Source organism: Rhinopithecus roxellana, chromosome 7 (genome assembly GCF_007565055.1).
Source record: "Rhinopithecus roxellana isolate Shanxi Qingling chromosome 7, ASM756505v1, whole genome shotgun sequence".
NCBI lineage: Eukaryota > Metazoa > Chordata > Mammalia > Primates > Cercopithecidae > Rhinopithecus > Rhinopithecus roxellana.
The window spans coordinates 109,598,031-109,614,638 of record NC_044555.1 but is presented as its reverse complement, the minus strand read 5'-3'; positions in this window follow the sequence as shown (position 1 = coordinate 109,614,638).

The following is a 16,608-nucleotide window of genomic DNA, read 5'->3' as shown; positions in this document are numbered from 1 at the left end:
AGCAAAGGCTTTCAATTCTTCCCCATTCAGGATGATGCTAGCTGTGGGTTTGTCATATATGGCTTTTATTATGTTGAGGTATGTTCCTTCTATACCCAGTCAGAGAATTTTTATCATAAAGCAATGTTGAATTTCATTAAATGCATTTTCAGCATCAATTGCAATAATCATATGGTTTTTGTCCTTCATTGTGTTGATGTGATGTATCACACCAATTGATTTATGTATGTTGAACTGACCTTGCATCCCAGAGATAAATCTCACTTGGTTGTCATGAACATTCTTTGTAATGTATTGTCGAATTGCATTTTCTAGTGTTTTATTGAGGATTTTTGCATTGATATTTATCAGAGATTATGGTATGTAGTTTTTTTTTTTTTTTTTGATATGTCTTTGGTTTTTGTATCAGGGTAATACTGGCCTCATAGAATGAGTTTGGAAGTATTCCCTTCTCTTCTATATTTTGGAATAGTTTGAGTAGGATTGGTATTAGTTCTTTAAATGTGAAGCCATCAGGTCTTGGACTTTTGTTTACTGGGAGACTTTTTATTGTAACTGCAATATCATTACTTGTTGTTGGTTTGTTCAGGTTTTGGATTTGTCATAGTACAATCTTGGTAGGTTGCATGTGTCTAGGAATTTGTCTATTTCTTCTAGATTTTCTAATTTATTGGTATATACTTGGTCATAGTAGCCACTAATGATCCTGTGACTTTCTGAGGTATCAGTTGTAATGTCTCCTTTTTCTTCTGTGATTTTACTTCTTTGAACCGTGTCTCTTTTTTCTTAGTCTGGCTAAAGGTTTGTCAATTTTGTTTAGCTTTTTAAAAAATCAACTTTTTTGACAAATCGGATCTGATTAAACTAAAGATCTTCTGCACAGCAAAAGAAACAATCATGAGTGAACAGGGAACCTACGGAATGGGAGAAAATTTTTGCAATCTATCCATCTGACAAAGGGCTAATATCCAGAATCCACAAGGAACTTAAACAAATGTACAAGGAAAAAAAAAAACCCATCAAAAAGTGGGCAAGGGATATGAAGAGACACTTCTCAAAAGAAGACATTTATGTGGCCAATAGACATATGAAAAAAAGCTTGTCATTACTGGTCATTAGAGAAATGCAAATCAAAACCACAATGAGATACCCTCTCATGCCAGTTAGAATGGTGATCATTAAAAAGTCAGGAAATAATAGATGCTGGAGAGGATGTGGAGAAATAGGAACACTTTTACACTGTTGACAGGAGTGTAAATTAGTTCAACCATTGTGGAAGACAGTGTGGTGATTCCTCAAGGATCTAGAACCAGAAATACTATTTGACCCAGCAATCCCATTACTGGGCATATACCCAAAGGATTATAAATCATTCTACTATAAAGACACATGCACATGTATGTTTACTGCAGCACTGTTCACAATAGCAAAGACTTGTGCCAACCTAAATGCCCATCGATGATGGACTGGATGAAGGAAATGTGGCACATATACACGATGGAATACTATGCATCCATAAAAAAAGACGAGTTCATGTCCTTTGCAGGGAAATGGATGAAGCTGTAAACCCTCATTCTCAGCAAACTAACACAAAAACAGAAAACCAAACACCACATATGCTCACTCATAAGTGGCAGTTGAACAATGAGAACACATGGACACAGGGAGGAGAACATCACACACTGGGGCCTTTCAGCAGGTGGGGGCTAGGGGAGGGATAGTATTAGGAGAAATACCTAATGTAAATGAGGGATTGATGGGTGCAACAAACCACCATGGCACATGTATACCTATGTAACAAACCTGCACATTCTGTACATGTATCCCAGAACATAAAGTATAATAATAAAAAAAAGCAACTAAAAAAAATCAACTTTTTGTTTCATTAATTTTTTGCATTATTTTCTTCATTTCAATTTCATTTATTTCTGCTCTGATCTTTATTATTTCTTTTCTTCTACTAATTTTGAGTTTGGTTTGCTCTTGCTATTCTAGTTCTTTAAGATGCATTGTTAGGTTGTTTATTTGAAGTTTTTCTTCTTTTTTGGTGTAGGCACTTATAGCTATAAACTTAACTCTTAGTACTGCTTTTACTGTATGCAACAGGTTTTGGTATGGAGTCTTCCCATTATCATTGGCTTCAAGAAATTTTTCAATTTCCTAATTTCTTCATTGATATGCTGGTCAGTCAGTAGCATATTGTTTGATTTTCATGTATTTGTATAGTTTCCAAAATACCTCTTATTATTGATTTCTGATTTTATTCCACTATAGTAAGAGAAGATACTTATTTCTATTTTTTCATATGCTTTGAAAATTGTTTTTTGACATACCATATGGTTTACTCTTGTGAATAATTCATGTGCTGCAGGAAAAATATGTATTCTGCAGCCACTGGATGAAATGTTCTGTAAATATCTATTAGTCCATTTGGTCTATAGTGCAGATTAAGTCTGATGTTTCTTTATTGATTTTCACTCTGGAAGATCTGTCCAATGATGTAAGTTGGGTGTTGAAATCTTTGGCTATTATTGTATTGTGGTGTATTCCTCTCTTTGGCTCTAACAATATTTGCTGTTTATATCTGAGTGCTCCAGTGTTGGGTACATATATATTTAAAATTGTTATATCCTCTGCTGCTTTGGCCCTTTAACATTATATAACGAACTTCTTTGTCTCTTCTTATAGTTTTTGTCTCGAAATCTATTTTTTCTGACATAAGTATAAATACTCCTGCTCTCCTTTGGCTTCCATTGGCATGGAATATCTTTTTCCATCCCTTTATATTTGGGCTTTATGTATCTTTATAGAAGTGTATTTCTTATAGGCAACAGATCCTTGGGGTTTTCTTTTTTTTTCCACTCAGCCACTCTGTATCTTTTGATTGGTAGTTTAGTCTATTTACATTCAATGCTACTATTGATGAATAAGTATTTACTCCTGCCATTTTATTATTTATTATCTGGTTGTTTTGTTGTCTTCTCCTCCTTCTTTCTTTCCTTCCTGTGTTTTAGTGAAGGTGATTTTCTCTGGTGATATGATTTAGTTTCTTGCTTTTTATTCTTTGTGTGTCCATTGCATGCCTTTTATGTTTAAAGTTGCCAGAAGGCTTGCAAACACTATCTTATAATTCATTATTTTAACCTGCTAACAACTTAAAATATTTTGCCTAAAGAAACACACAAAAAGAAAATTAATAAAAACTCTACACTTTAACTTCGTCCCCCTACTCTTAACCTTTTTATTGTTTTTATTTATATCTTGTTTATATATTATATATTTATATTTATATCTTGTTACATTGAGTATGTCTTGAAAAGTTGTTGTAGTTATTATTTTTGATTGGTTCATTGTTTAGTCTTTCTAGTTAGGATAAGAGTAGATTATATACCACAGTTAGTGTTATAACATTCTGTGTTTCTCTTTATGCTTATTATTACCAGCGAGTTTTGTGCTTTCAGATGTTTTCTTATTGCTCATTAACATCCTTTTCTTCCTAATCGAACTGCTTCCTTTAGCATTTCTTATAGGAGAGGTCTGGTGTTGATGAAATTCCTCAGCTTTAGTTTGTCTGGGAAAGTCTTTATTTCTCCTTCATGTTTGAAGGATATTTTCACCAAATATACTATTCTAACATTAGAGTGTTTTTCCTTCAGCACTTTACATATATTGTGCCACTCTCTCCTGTTCTGTAAAGTTTCCACTGAAAAGTCTGCTGCCAGATGTATTGGAGCTCCATTGTATGTTATTTGTTTCTTTTCTCTTGCTGCTTTTAGGGTCCTATCTTTATCCCGTATCTTTGGGAGTTTAATTATTAAAAGCCTTGATGTTTTAGACATGAAGTCCTTGCCCATGCCTATGTCCTGAATGGTACTACCTAGATTTTCTTCTAGGGTTTTTATGGTATTAGGTCTAACATTTAAGTCTCTAATCCATCTTGAATTAATCTTCGTATAAGGGGTAAGGAAAGGATCCAGTTTCAGCTTTCTACTTATGGCTAGCCAATTTTCCCAGCACCATTTATTAAATAGGGAATCCTTTCCCCATTTCTTGTTTCTCTCAGGTTTCTCAAAGATCAGATGGCTGTAGATGTGCGGTATTATTTCTGAGGACTCTGTTCTGTTCCATTGGTCTATATCTCTGTTTTGGTACCAGTACCATGCTGTTTTGGTTACTGTAGCCTTGTAGTATAGTTTGAAGTCAGGTAGCGTGACGCCTCCAGCTTTGTCCTTTTGACTTAGGATTGTCTTGGCAATGCGGGCTCTTTTTTGGTTCCATATGAACTTTAAAGCAGTTTTTTCCAATTCTGTGAAGAAACTCATTGGTAGCTTGAGGGGGATGGCATTGAATCTATAAATAACCTTGGGCAGTATGGCCATTTTCACGATATTGATTCTTCCTATCCATGAGCATGGTATGTTCTTCCATTTGTTTGTGTCCTCTTTTATTTCACTGAGCAGTGGTTTGTAGTTCTCCTTGAAGAGGTCCTTTACATCCCTTGTAAGCTGGATTCCTAGGTATTTGATTCTCTTTGAAGCAATTGTGAATGGAAGTTCATTCCTGATTTGGCTCTCTGCCTGTCTGTTACTGGTGTATAAGAATGCTTGTGATTTTTGCACATTAATTTTGTATCCTGAGACTTTGCTGAAGTTGCTTATCAGCTTAAGGAGATTTTGGGCTGAGACGATGGGGTTTTCTAAATATATAATCGTGTCATCTGCAAACAGGGACAATTTGACTTCTTCTTTTCCTAACTGGATACCCTTGATAGCAATGGCAGCAAAAGCAAAAATTGACAAATGGGATCTAATTAAACTAAAGAGCTTTTGCACAGCAAAAGAAACTACCATCAGAGTGAACAGGCAACCTACAGAATGGGAGAAAATTTTTGCAACCTACTCATCTGACAAAGGGCTAATATCCAGAATCTACAAAGAACTCAAACAAATATACGAGAAAAAAACAAACAACCCCATCAAAAAGTGGGGAAAGGATATGAACAGACATTTCTCAAAAGAAGATATTCATACAGCCAACAGACACATGAAAAAATGCTCATCATCACTCGCCATCAGAGAAATGCAAATCAAAACCACAATGAGATACCATCTCACACCAGTTAGAATGGCAATCATTCAAAAGTCAGGAAACAACAGGTGTTGGAGAGGATGTGGAGAAATAGGAACACTTTTACACTGTTGGTGGGATTGTAAACTAGTTCAACCATTATGGAAAACAGTATGGCAATTCCTCAAGGATCTAGAACTAGATGTACCATATGACCCAGCCATCCCACTACTGGGTATATACCCAAAGGATTATAAATTATTCTACTACAAAGACACATGCACACGTATGTTTATTGCGGCACTATTCACAATAGCAAAGACTTGGAATCAACCCAAATGTCCATCTGTGACAGACTGGATTAAGAAAATGTGGCACATATACACCATGGAATACTATGCAGCCATAAAAAAGGATGAGTTTGCATCCTTTGTAGGGACATGGATGCAGCTGGAAACCATCATTCTTAGCAAACTATCACAAGAAGAGAAAACCAAACACCGCATGTTCTCACTCATAGGTGGGAACTGAACAATGAGATCACTTGGACTCGGGAAGGGGAACATCACGCACTGGGGCCTATCATGGGGAGGGGGGAGGGGGGAGGAGGGAGGGATTGCATTGGGGAGTTATACATGATATAAATGATGAATTGATGGGTGCTGACGAGTTGATGGGTGCAGCACACCAACATGGCATAAGTATACATATGTAACAAACCTGCACGTTATGCACATGTACCCTAGAACTTAAAGTATAAAAAAAAAAAAAAAGCCTTGAGGTAATCTTCTTTGGGTTAAATCTCTGTGGTGTTCTTCAACCTTCTTGTACTTGGATATAGATATTTTTCTCTAGGTTTAGGGAGTTCACTGTTACTATACCTTTGAATAAAATTTCTACCCCTATTTCTTTCTCTACATCTTTAAGGCCAATAACTGTAAGATTTGCCCCTTTGAGGCTCTTTTCTAGATCCTGTTGGCACACTTTATTGTTTTTTATTCTTTTTTATTTTGTCTCTGACCGTATATTTTCAATAGTATGTCTTCAAGCTCACTAATTCTTCAGTCTTCTTGATCAATTCTGCTATTAAAAGACTCTTATGCATTCTTCAGTGTGCAAGTTGCATTTTCAGCTCCAGAATTTCTGCTTGATTATTATTATTATTTTTATTATACTTTAAGTTCTAGGGTACATGTGCATAATGTGCAGGTTTGTTACATATGTATACTTGTGCCTTGTTGGTGTGCTGCACCGATCAACTCGTCAACACCCATCAATTCATCATTTATATCATGTATAACTCCCCAATGCAATCCCTCCCCCCTCCGCCCTCCCCATGATAGGCCCCAGTGTGTGATGTTCCCCTTCCCGAGTCCAAGTGATCTCATTGTTCAGTTCCCACCTATGAGTGAGAACATGCGGTGTTTGGTTTTCTGTTCTTGTGATAGTTTGCTAAGAATGATGGTTTCCAGCTGCATCCATGTCCCTACAAAGGACACAAACTCATCCTTTTTTATGGCTGCATAGTATTCCATGGTGTATATGTGCCACATTTTCTTAATCCAGTCTGTCACAGATGAACATTTGGGTTGATTCCAAGTCTTTGCTATTGTGAATAGTGCCGCAATAAACATACGTGTGCATGTGTCTTTGTAGTAGAATAATTTATAATCCTTTGGGTATATACCCAGTAGTGGGATGGCTGGGTCATATGGTACATCTAGTTCTAGATCCTTGAGGAATTGCCATACTGTTTTCCACAATGGTTGAACTAGTTTACAATCCCACCAACAGTGTAAAAGTGTTCCTATTTCTCCACATCCTCTCCAACACCTGTTGTTTCCTGACTTTTGAATGATTGCCATTCTAACTGGTGTGAGATGGTATCTCATTGTGGTTTTGATTTGCATTTCTCTGATGGCGAGTGATGATGAGCATTTTTTCATGTGTCTGTTGGCTGTATGAATACCTTCTTTTGAGAAATGTCTGTTCATATCCTTTGCCCACTTTTTGATGGGGTTGTTTGTTTTTTTCTTGTAAATTTGTTTGAGTTCTTTGTAGATTCTGGATATTAGCCCTTTTTCAGATGAGTAGATTGCAAAAATTTTCTCCCATTCCGTAGGTTGCCTGTTCACTCTGATGGTAGTTTCTTTTGCTGTGCAGAAGCTCTTTAGTCTAATCAGATCCCATTTGTCAATTTTGGCTTTTGCTGCCGTTGCTTTTGGTGTTTTAGTCATGAAGTCCTTGCCCATGCCTACGTCCTGAATGGTACTACCTAGATTTTCTTCTAGGGTTTTTATGGTATTAGGTCTAACATTTAAGTCTCTAATCCATCTTGAATTAATCTTCATATAAGGAGTAAGGAAAGGATCCAGTTTCAGCTTTCTACTTATGGCTAGCCAATTTTCCCAGCACCATTCATTAGATAGGGAATCCTTTCCCCATTTCTTGTTTCTCTCAGGTTTGTCAAAGATCAGATGGCTGTAGATGTGTGGTATTATTTCTGAGGACTCTGTTCTGTTCCATTGGTCTATATCTCTGTTTTGGTACCAGTACCATGCTGTTTTGGTTACTGTAGCCTTGTAGTATAGTTTGAAGTCAGGTAGCGTGACACCTCCAGCTTTGTCCTTTTGACTTCGATTGTCTTGGCAATGCGGGCTCTTTTTTGGCTCCATATGAACTTTAAAGCAGTTTTTTCCAATTCTGTGAAGAAACTCATTGGTAGCTTGATGGGGGTGGCATTGAATCTGTAAATAACCTTGGGCAGTATGGCCATTTTCACGATATTGATACTTCCTATCCATGAGCATGGTATGTTCTTCCATTTGTTTGTGTTCTCTTTTATTTCACTGAGCAGTGGTTTGTAGTTCTCCTTGAAGAGGTCCTTTACATCCCTTGTAAGTTGGATTCCTAGGTATTTTATTCTCTTTGAAGCAATTGTGAATGGAAGTTCATTCCTGATTTGGCTCTCTGTTTGTCTGTTACTGGTGTATAAGAATGCTTGTGATTTTTGCACATTAATTTTGTATCCTGAGACTTTGCTGAAGTTGCTTATCAGCTTAAGGAGATTTTGGGCTGAGACAATGGGGTTTTCTAAATATACAATCATGTCATCTGCAAACAGGGACAATTTGACTTCTTCTTTTCCTAACTGAATACCCTTGACTTCTTTCTCTTGCCTGATTGCCCTAGTCAGAACTTCCAACACTATGTTGAATAGGAGTGGTGAGAGAGGGCATCCCTGTCTTGTGCCAGTTTTCAAAGGAATTTTTCCAGTTTTTGCCCATTCAGTATGATATTGGCTGTGGGTTTGTCATGAATAGCTCTTATTATTTTGATGTACGTTCCATGAATACCGAATTTATTGAGCATTTTTAGCATGAAGGGCTGTTGAATTTTGTCAAAAGCCTTTTCTGCATGTATTGAGATAATCATGTGGTTCTAGTCTTTGGTTCTGTTTATATGCTGGATTACGTTTATTGATTTGCGTATGTTGAACCAGCCTTGCATCCCAGGGATGAAGCCCACTTGATCATGGTGGATAAGCCTTTTTTTAATTTAATTTAATTTTATTTTATTTTATTTATTTATTTTTTATTATACTTTAAGTTCTAGGGTACATGTGCATAACGTGCAGGTTTGTTACATATGTATACTTGTGCCATGTTGGTGTGCTGCACCCATCAACTCGTCAGCACCCATCAATTCATCATTTTTTGATGTGCTGCTGAATCCGGTTTGCCAGTATTTTATTGAGGATTTTTGCATCGATGTTCATCAAGGATATTGGTCTAAAATTCTGTTTTTTTGTTGTGTCTCTGCCAGGCTTTGGTATCAGGATGATGTTGGCCTCATAAAATGTGTTAGGGAAGATTCCCTCTTTTTCAATTGATTGGAATAGTTTCAGAAGGAATGGTACCAGCTCCTCCTTGTACCTCTGGTAGAATTCAGCTGTGAATCCATCTGGTCCTGGACTTTTTTTGGTTGGTAGGCTATTAATTATTGCCTCAATTTCAGAGCCTGCTATTGGTCTATTCAGGGATTCAGGTTCTTCCTCGTTTATTCTTAGGAGAGTGTAAGTCTCCTTTGGAGGGGGAGGTGCACTCTTATTTTTTGAATTTCCAGCTTTTCTGCCCTGCTTTTCCCCCATCTTTGTGGTTTTATCTGCCTCTGGTCGTTGATGATGGTGACGTACTGATGGGGTTTTGGTGTGGGTGTCCTTCCTGTTTGTTAGTTTTCCTTCTAACAGTCAGGACTCTCAGCTGTAGGTCTGTTGGAGATTGCTTGAGGTCCACTCCAGACCCTCAGCAGAGGCTTCAGAAGATAGAATACTGCTGAAGAGCGAGTGTACCTGTCTGATTCTTGCTTTGGAAGCTTCCTCTCAGGGGTGCACTCCACCATGTGAGGTGTGGGGTGTTGGTCTGCCCCTAGTGGAGGATGTCTCCCAGTTAGGCTACTCAGGGGTCAGGGACCCACTTGAGCAGGAAGTCTGTCCGTTCTCAGATCTCAACCTCCCTGTTGGGAGATCCACTGCTCTCTTCAAAGCTGTCAGACAGAGTCGTTTGCATCTGCAGAGGTTTCTGCTGCCTTTTTGTTGTTGTTGTTGTTTAGCTGTGCCCTGTCCCCAGATGTGGGGTCTACAGAGACTGGCAGGCCTCCTTGAGCTGCTGTGAGCTCCACCCAGTTCGATCTTCCCAGGGCTTTGTTTACCTACTTAAACCTCAGCAATGGCGGGCGCCCCTCCCCAGCCTCGCTGCTGCCTTGCAGTTAGATCGCAGACTGCTGTGCTAGCAATGAGGAAGGCTCCGTGGGCATGGGACCCTCCCAGGCAGATGTGGGATATAATCTCCTGGTGTGCCCCTTTGCTTAAAGCACAGTATTTGGGTGGGAGTTACCCGATTTTCCAGGTGTTGTGTGTCTCAGTTCCCCTGGCTAGGAAAAGGGATTCCCTTGCCCCTTGTGCTTCCCAGGTTAGGCGATGCCTCGCCCTGCTTCAGCTCTCACTGGTCGGGCTGCAACAGCTGACCAGCACCGATTGTCCGGCACTCCCTAGTGAGATAAACCCAGTACCTCAGTTGAAAATGCAGAAATCACCCATCTTCTGTGTCACTCGCGCTGGGAGCTGGAGACTGGAGCTGTTCCTATTTGGCCATCTTGTTCCGCCCCCCCAGGTGATGAATCTTGCCAGGACTGAGACTTTCCCTTCAAGACAGCAGGTTCCTTTCTGGTCCAGGGCATGTCTAGAAATGTCGTCTGGGAGCTAGGGTCTGGAAAATGGGCCTCGTGACTCTGAGTGGTGCCCTATCCTGCTGTGGCTGAGCTGGTATCCATGATGCAAGACTCCTCAAGTTGAGGGAAGTGGTATCTTTTTGAGCTGTGGACTGTGCAGTCTAGGGTTAGGGTAAAGGTGATGCCAGCACTTCCTTAGCTGCCTTGACTGTTGTCTCAGTAGGTCACATGTCCACCCAGTCCACTGGCTGTGGTACCACTTCAGCCCTAGGACTTGCCTAAAAGTTGCAGTCCTTATGGTCTAGCCTGCCTTTCAAGATTACTTAGAGACCCAGAGAACTTTGACCCTCAGTGGTGAAGTTTGCAAAAAGTTACGTTTGGACCACTAGGATTGTTGATTTCCCTCTGGCTAGGGTTGGTTTAAATGTTCCCACCACGGGTGGGTGTCAGTTGAGTTTGGTCTGGTTTTCCTTTGTGCTTTAATGGAACAGCACTGAGTTCAATGCCTCAGTTGCTGGCTCTCCCTCACCCAGCACCCACAGATGCTCTCACCACTACTCGCTGGCTGCTGGGAGTTCGGGGGGAGGAGTGGCATTGGTGGTTCATGACTATTTTTCCTACCTCTTCAGTCCTGTAGATTTTTAAATATGAAATTTAGACTTACGCTGATTAACAGTAGTCTTCTCCATATCATTCAAATCAGTGAGGTAAGATTGTATCAGTCCAACCTCATATGATGGCCTTCCTTGTTACCAAGAGAGGTCCTGTTAGGGCTTTATTTGGCACCCAACTTTCTAGTATCTTGACAGCTATGGCACTCAGATGAGACCTGATGTCACATGAATTGTATCAAGGCTGCAGATTTATCTGCAAACTCATGCTCTAAAGTCCAAAAGGTTAATATTATGTCTTGGAATAGTTCTGTTTTGTGTCTTAAATAAGCAGCCATCAAAATCTATCCATTTCTCTCATGTTGGTCATTGCAATGGACCTCCTCCACAGTGGCATGAGGGCACACTGAAAATTGTGAGTGCCTGGCTGTCTAGAGTAATAAAGGTGATGACCACAGCCAGCTCCTCAGCTCCTGTCAGAAAATCATAATTTGCTTTTCTGTGAATTATACCCTGGAGGAACCAACTAGCTGTCTTAGTAATGACTTGATGAATATAGGTGTTTCTAAGCTAATGTCTTGCCCTTTCTATTCCCTGTTGCTTAGATGTATTAGTGTCCATGAGTTTTGGTGAGTTTGTTTGAAAATGTCTTGAATAGCTATTCTGAGAGGGTGAAGGCTTTTGTGCAATATTTGAAAAAAAAAAGGAGAGATGTGCTATTATCACTCTCAGGAATACAGCCTAGATATTTCCTGAGCACTAAAATAAGAATGAATTTGTTATGCAATGGCTTTACTCTAAGCTCAGGACTCTTCCTTTACTATCCTTTAAATGCTAATTAGCTTCACTGAGTGCCTCTGGAAAAGTGTCCCACTAATCAGGAAACATTAAATTATCACTTACTCTGCATTAGCTGAAGGCATCAGAGCCAGCAGAATCTCTGAAGTAGAAGAAGGAATCATGTTGCAGGACTGGTTAATAGCCTCTCATAGCAGTTTTGGTGCCAACATACTGGGCTTTTGGTTCCTCTACCATGATAATTGGTCAATTGCCTTGGTAGAATCAAAACAAAAAACCATTGAGAGCTAAATGAAGTAGGTTGTTTTGTCAAAAAGTAGAGATTAGGAAGGGATGGACAGAGGCAACAGATACTGAATACCTTCTGTGTGCCAGGTATCCTGTTTGGTGCTTTATGTAATATAACACAAAACTCTGTGAGATAAGTACTAACCAATTGTTTAGGTTGGAGAAACTGAGGCATATGGGGTTAAATGATTTGTTCATGGGATCAAAAAGCATATTTGTTCTACTCAAGAGCTGACATTTTCAACTACAAAGGCAATATTTTCATGTTACTGTTAGGCCTTAAATGCTCACTCATCCAATTTGACATCAGATTAGCTAGCATTTACCTTGCATAGGCCTGAGTTAATTGTACACAGGGCAGGTGAATTTTAAAGGGTGGTTAAAAGAAGGGAAATATAGTCTAGAGTGAGAATCTCAACCTAATCTGTCTAATCGATATACAGAAGCATCAAGACAATTTCAATAAAGGACTTCTGCTGGAGTAACAGGATTAACTTTGAAGGATGGCTCACTCTCTGAGTAGATTTTGAAATTTTACTTGGTAATGTCTCCAAGCATAAGTCACTATCATTCCCTATTTTTACATAAAAACTTTATCTCCTGACAAGATCAGTTACATCTTAGTATTTAGTGCTGAGAAGGTTCTTACATGCCAAGATGTTATGTAGTTGCAACACTTAGATTCACTTTAGTATTTTATTTTATTTTTTATTTTACCATCTTCACAAAGACATTTCTGAGGCATGTGGGGCTAAGTGGTTAGGAATTGGATATTTCAAGTGGATAGTGACTATGTTTACTAGAATCAACTTTTGGCTAACCTCAAGGACAAATCTTTTTGTGTCCTTACTGACATTGTCTACCTAGTCTGCTGATTTAAGCTTTTTGTTGACACAAAGCAAATCATTATTTATTCTAGCTCAGCAGGAATACAAACAGCTCTCTCCCCTTCCCATACCCACTCCTCTTTTTGCCTTCAGGCTGACTTCCTTATTACACATTATAAACTTAAAATGAAGCTTTTATCTATTGGCCATAGAATCTTAGCATTATTAGAACCTTTAGAAATAACTGGTTAACATCATCATTTGTATAATAACTGGTTAACATCATCATTTATATATAGATTAAAAACTCAAATCAAGAGAAATGATGTGACCTGCCAAAAGTTATTCAGCTAGTTATTTAGTTAATGCTAAAATAAAAAATACCCTGATCTCAAATTCAATGCTCATATTCTATGAGAGTCCTAATTTTCTTTTCTTTTTTTTTTTAAAAAAATCCAGGAATCATAATAGAAGCCCTGTTTCAACCACCTTTAGTATTATTAACATTATTATTTACAAAATGCATTCAGCTTTTGAAAAAACAATAGCTTCAATCTTTTGTGATCTTTGTTTTCTAGTGTGACTTTCCTGACACTGGGAATTCATCCCTCAGTTGGACAGACAGGATGGGGTGGGGGATAGGGGAAAGGTGCAGAGAGGAAGAGCAAATACTTTTAATAGCTTTTCTGTTGCAGGAAATCACATTTCACTCACAAACAGTTTCTGCAGTCACCATTCCTCTATGTCTAGCTTAAATGTCAATGGCAACTCAGTCTCAGAATTTTCAAATCTCTTAGGAATGAATTTCCTAAGTGGCAGCATAGGTGATTGAAACACAAATTCCCTTTCATGATCAACATCTCAAATTACAAATAATGCATGAGGCTTAAATATTCCCTCTATCTCAATCTTTGCATTTTTATTTTCTGAAAATGCTAGCAAAGGTTTTCCAAAATTTCTTTGCTTAAATATTCATGGTTGGTCTATGGGGCTGAAGGACGCATTTATAAGACAGAGATCTCTCTAACATAAACAGAAGGTTTTGGGCCCAGCTGGTGTTTGACAGTGGGGATATTTATCTCCAGTTAGCCTTTTGTTGAGGGACTTTCTTCCTTCACAAAAGTCCCCTTTTAGTATTCACTAATAGAATTCATTAGCTCTTCTGGATCTGGACCACTGTGCATTACAAAGTGATATCCTAAGAGATATCAATGTATAGGGACATATCAAAATCAGGCAAGAATATAGTTTATTTGGCAAAGTGGGACATAAGCCTGGTCTGAAAGTGAAAAGACTGAAATGACCATTTAGAAAGAAATAATTTTATGTATTTTAAGAGGTGTGTTAATAATTAGTACACATGAAACTCTATAAAAATGTGTATGAAAATATGAGCAAAAATGTTTGACATTACCTAATTGTGTCTTAGAAAAAAGGGCTCTTAAAATACAAACGATATTTAGTTCTGGGTGTACCCAAGCATTTTGGGGAAAAATGAATTCCTCAAACACTTAAAATTAAGAAAAAGTTAAAATGTATTCAGTGTTGCTTTAGGCCAGGCTCTGTGTTAGGCACTTTTGATATATACTTTAATTAAATTGTCTCATTAACTTGGGGAGGTAGATGCTATTGTCCCTACTTGATAGAAAAGGAAAATAAGTGTGTCAGTCCTTGGTCTATATGCCCTCAGATTCATTCCTTGCCTTTCCCGTACCTTCCTTTGTAGCACAGGGATGCTAACCCCTTTAGGTTGTATTTCTCAGGCTTTTCAGAGACAACTCGCTTCTGGCTACGTTCAGTGAAAGGGAGATGCAGTTAAGAGATTGGAGGGTGGGAGGTAGGAAGAGGCAAGGGTATTTCTTACTGCTCCCTCATCCTCCAGCCTGGGGCAGCACCTTCAGCAGGGGCTGCCTTTCCTCTGTGGCTCCAGCTCCCACAAGACAGACCTGCTGTGGTTCTAGCTTCTTCTGGGTGACTCTGGCCTAAGGGCTCTGGTAACACCACCTTCTCTCTTTGTTTTTTCAGTTCTAGGGGCAGTAGTGAGCTCCTGCTGTTGCTAATCTCTAGGTTATCCCCCTTTCCTCTCTTTGGCTTCTCAGCTCCTCTTAAATATCCTCTATTTCAAGGACTCTGTCTAAAATGTTTTCTGATTTCTTCGTTGGGCCCTCACATACACTGAGGCTTTACCCCGAGTGCATATTTAAGAGATGATTAAAGCTCAAAAGTACATTCTCTCTTTTTGGTTTGAAAATATGCAAAATTTATGATCTCTCTCTCTCTCTCTGCCTCTTCAAAACTTTTAAAACATTTAGAGGAAGAAAAGAGTTTTAAAATATTTACTCAACAAAATCATATTTCCAATTCTTTACTGGTCTCCACCCCTATCTTACTAGCATCCACATTGACAAGAGTTTGCTTGCCTATCTTCCAACTAGTCATTGATGTTATACTGTACGTTGAGATTTTCAAATGATCTTTAATTATAGAGCTTGTCCTTTGCTAGCTCAATGGGAAAATGCCCATCTTTTAGTTTCTTAATTCCTCAGTGCCATTCCATTCTGCCCTTAGTCAGAACAGTTCTCTTTTACTATTGATCAAATTTTATTTCTTCTAGTTATATCAAATCCAGTGAAGTATATTTTTCTGAGACCTGGACATCTGCAGAGGGTAAAGTGCCCAAGGTCAGACAGTCAGTCTAGATCTGAGTTTCCTTCAAGTTGTGAAAGGGGTAGTATAAATGAGAGAACAACGGATGCAGGGAGAGAGAAAAGGATCGAGAAAAAGAGAGAAAGGAGCAATATGAGAAAAGGCAGTGAGAAGCCAAAGAGAGAGAGAGAGGGAGCGAGAGAGGGAGGGAGGGAGAGAGGGAGGGAGGGAGGGGGCGAGAGAAAGAGAGAGAGAGAGAGAGAGGGAGAGAAATGGTTTTAATAGATTAAGGCGAATGTTCTGTTGAGTTTTTCAGGACATATTTCAGCATATAGGCACCTCTAATGACAGACATGAAGGTAATAATAGTGAATATTCCATCATTATCAAATGGTCTCATTTTTCCTCATGGAATGGAAACATTTTTGTAAACAGAAACACCAATTTGATTAAATGATATATCTTGCTTTAAAACAATTACTTACCATTATTGAAGAGCAAATCAACAGAAAGCCAATTAGGACTTTATCCTGGAAATATAGTTGAGATTAGCTTTATTTGTTCATCTATAATTAGTAAATGCTTTATCTTGGGGTTGACAGTTGTGGTGGGTATGGCAAGTTTTATAAGATACCTACTCAGCTTGACTCTGCTAGTCTTATGCTGGAGAGTGTCATTCTCTCCCACTGATACATGGCATGGCAGAAACTTGGTTTAAAATATAACTTAAACTCTCTTTCCGTTGGTTTGGAGGTTTATTATTGGCTTTCCCTATAAACACGCAGCAGAAGACTTGACTGAAATAGCATTTTTAGTGATAGCCTAGTAGAGGGAGTCCTCAAGCCTAAGGATGGGGCTTTGGGAAGCTTGTAAACCTCCCTTTCCTCTACTGGCACCTGGACTATACCCAGGTAGACAGGGAAGTTAATGACCTTTTTCTCAAATGCCCCCACAACTTTCAGCATTTCTTTTTTCCTTCTTCTCTACCTTCTTTATCCACCTTTCCCACAACACAGACACACATAGACACACACACACACACACACACACACACACACACACACACACGCACGCACACACACACACCCCTTGTCCAGAACCCCAGAGACCTCAGGGTATGGTACCCAGCAAGTAAACAAGAC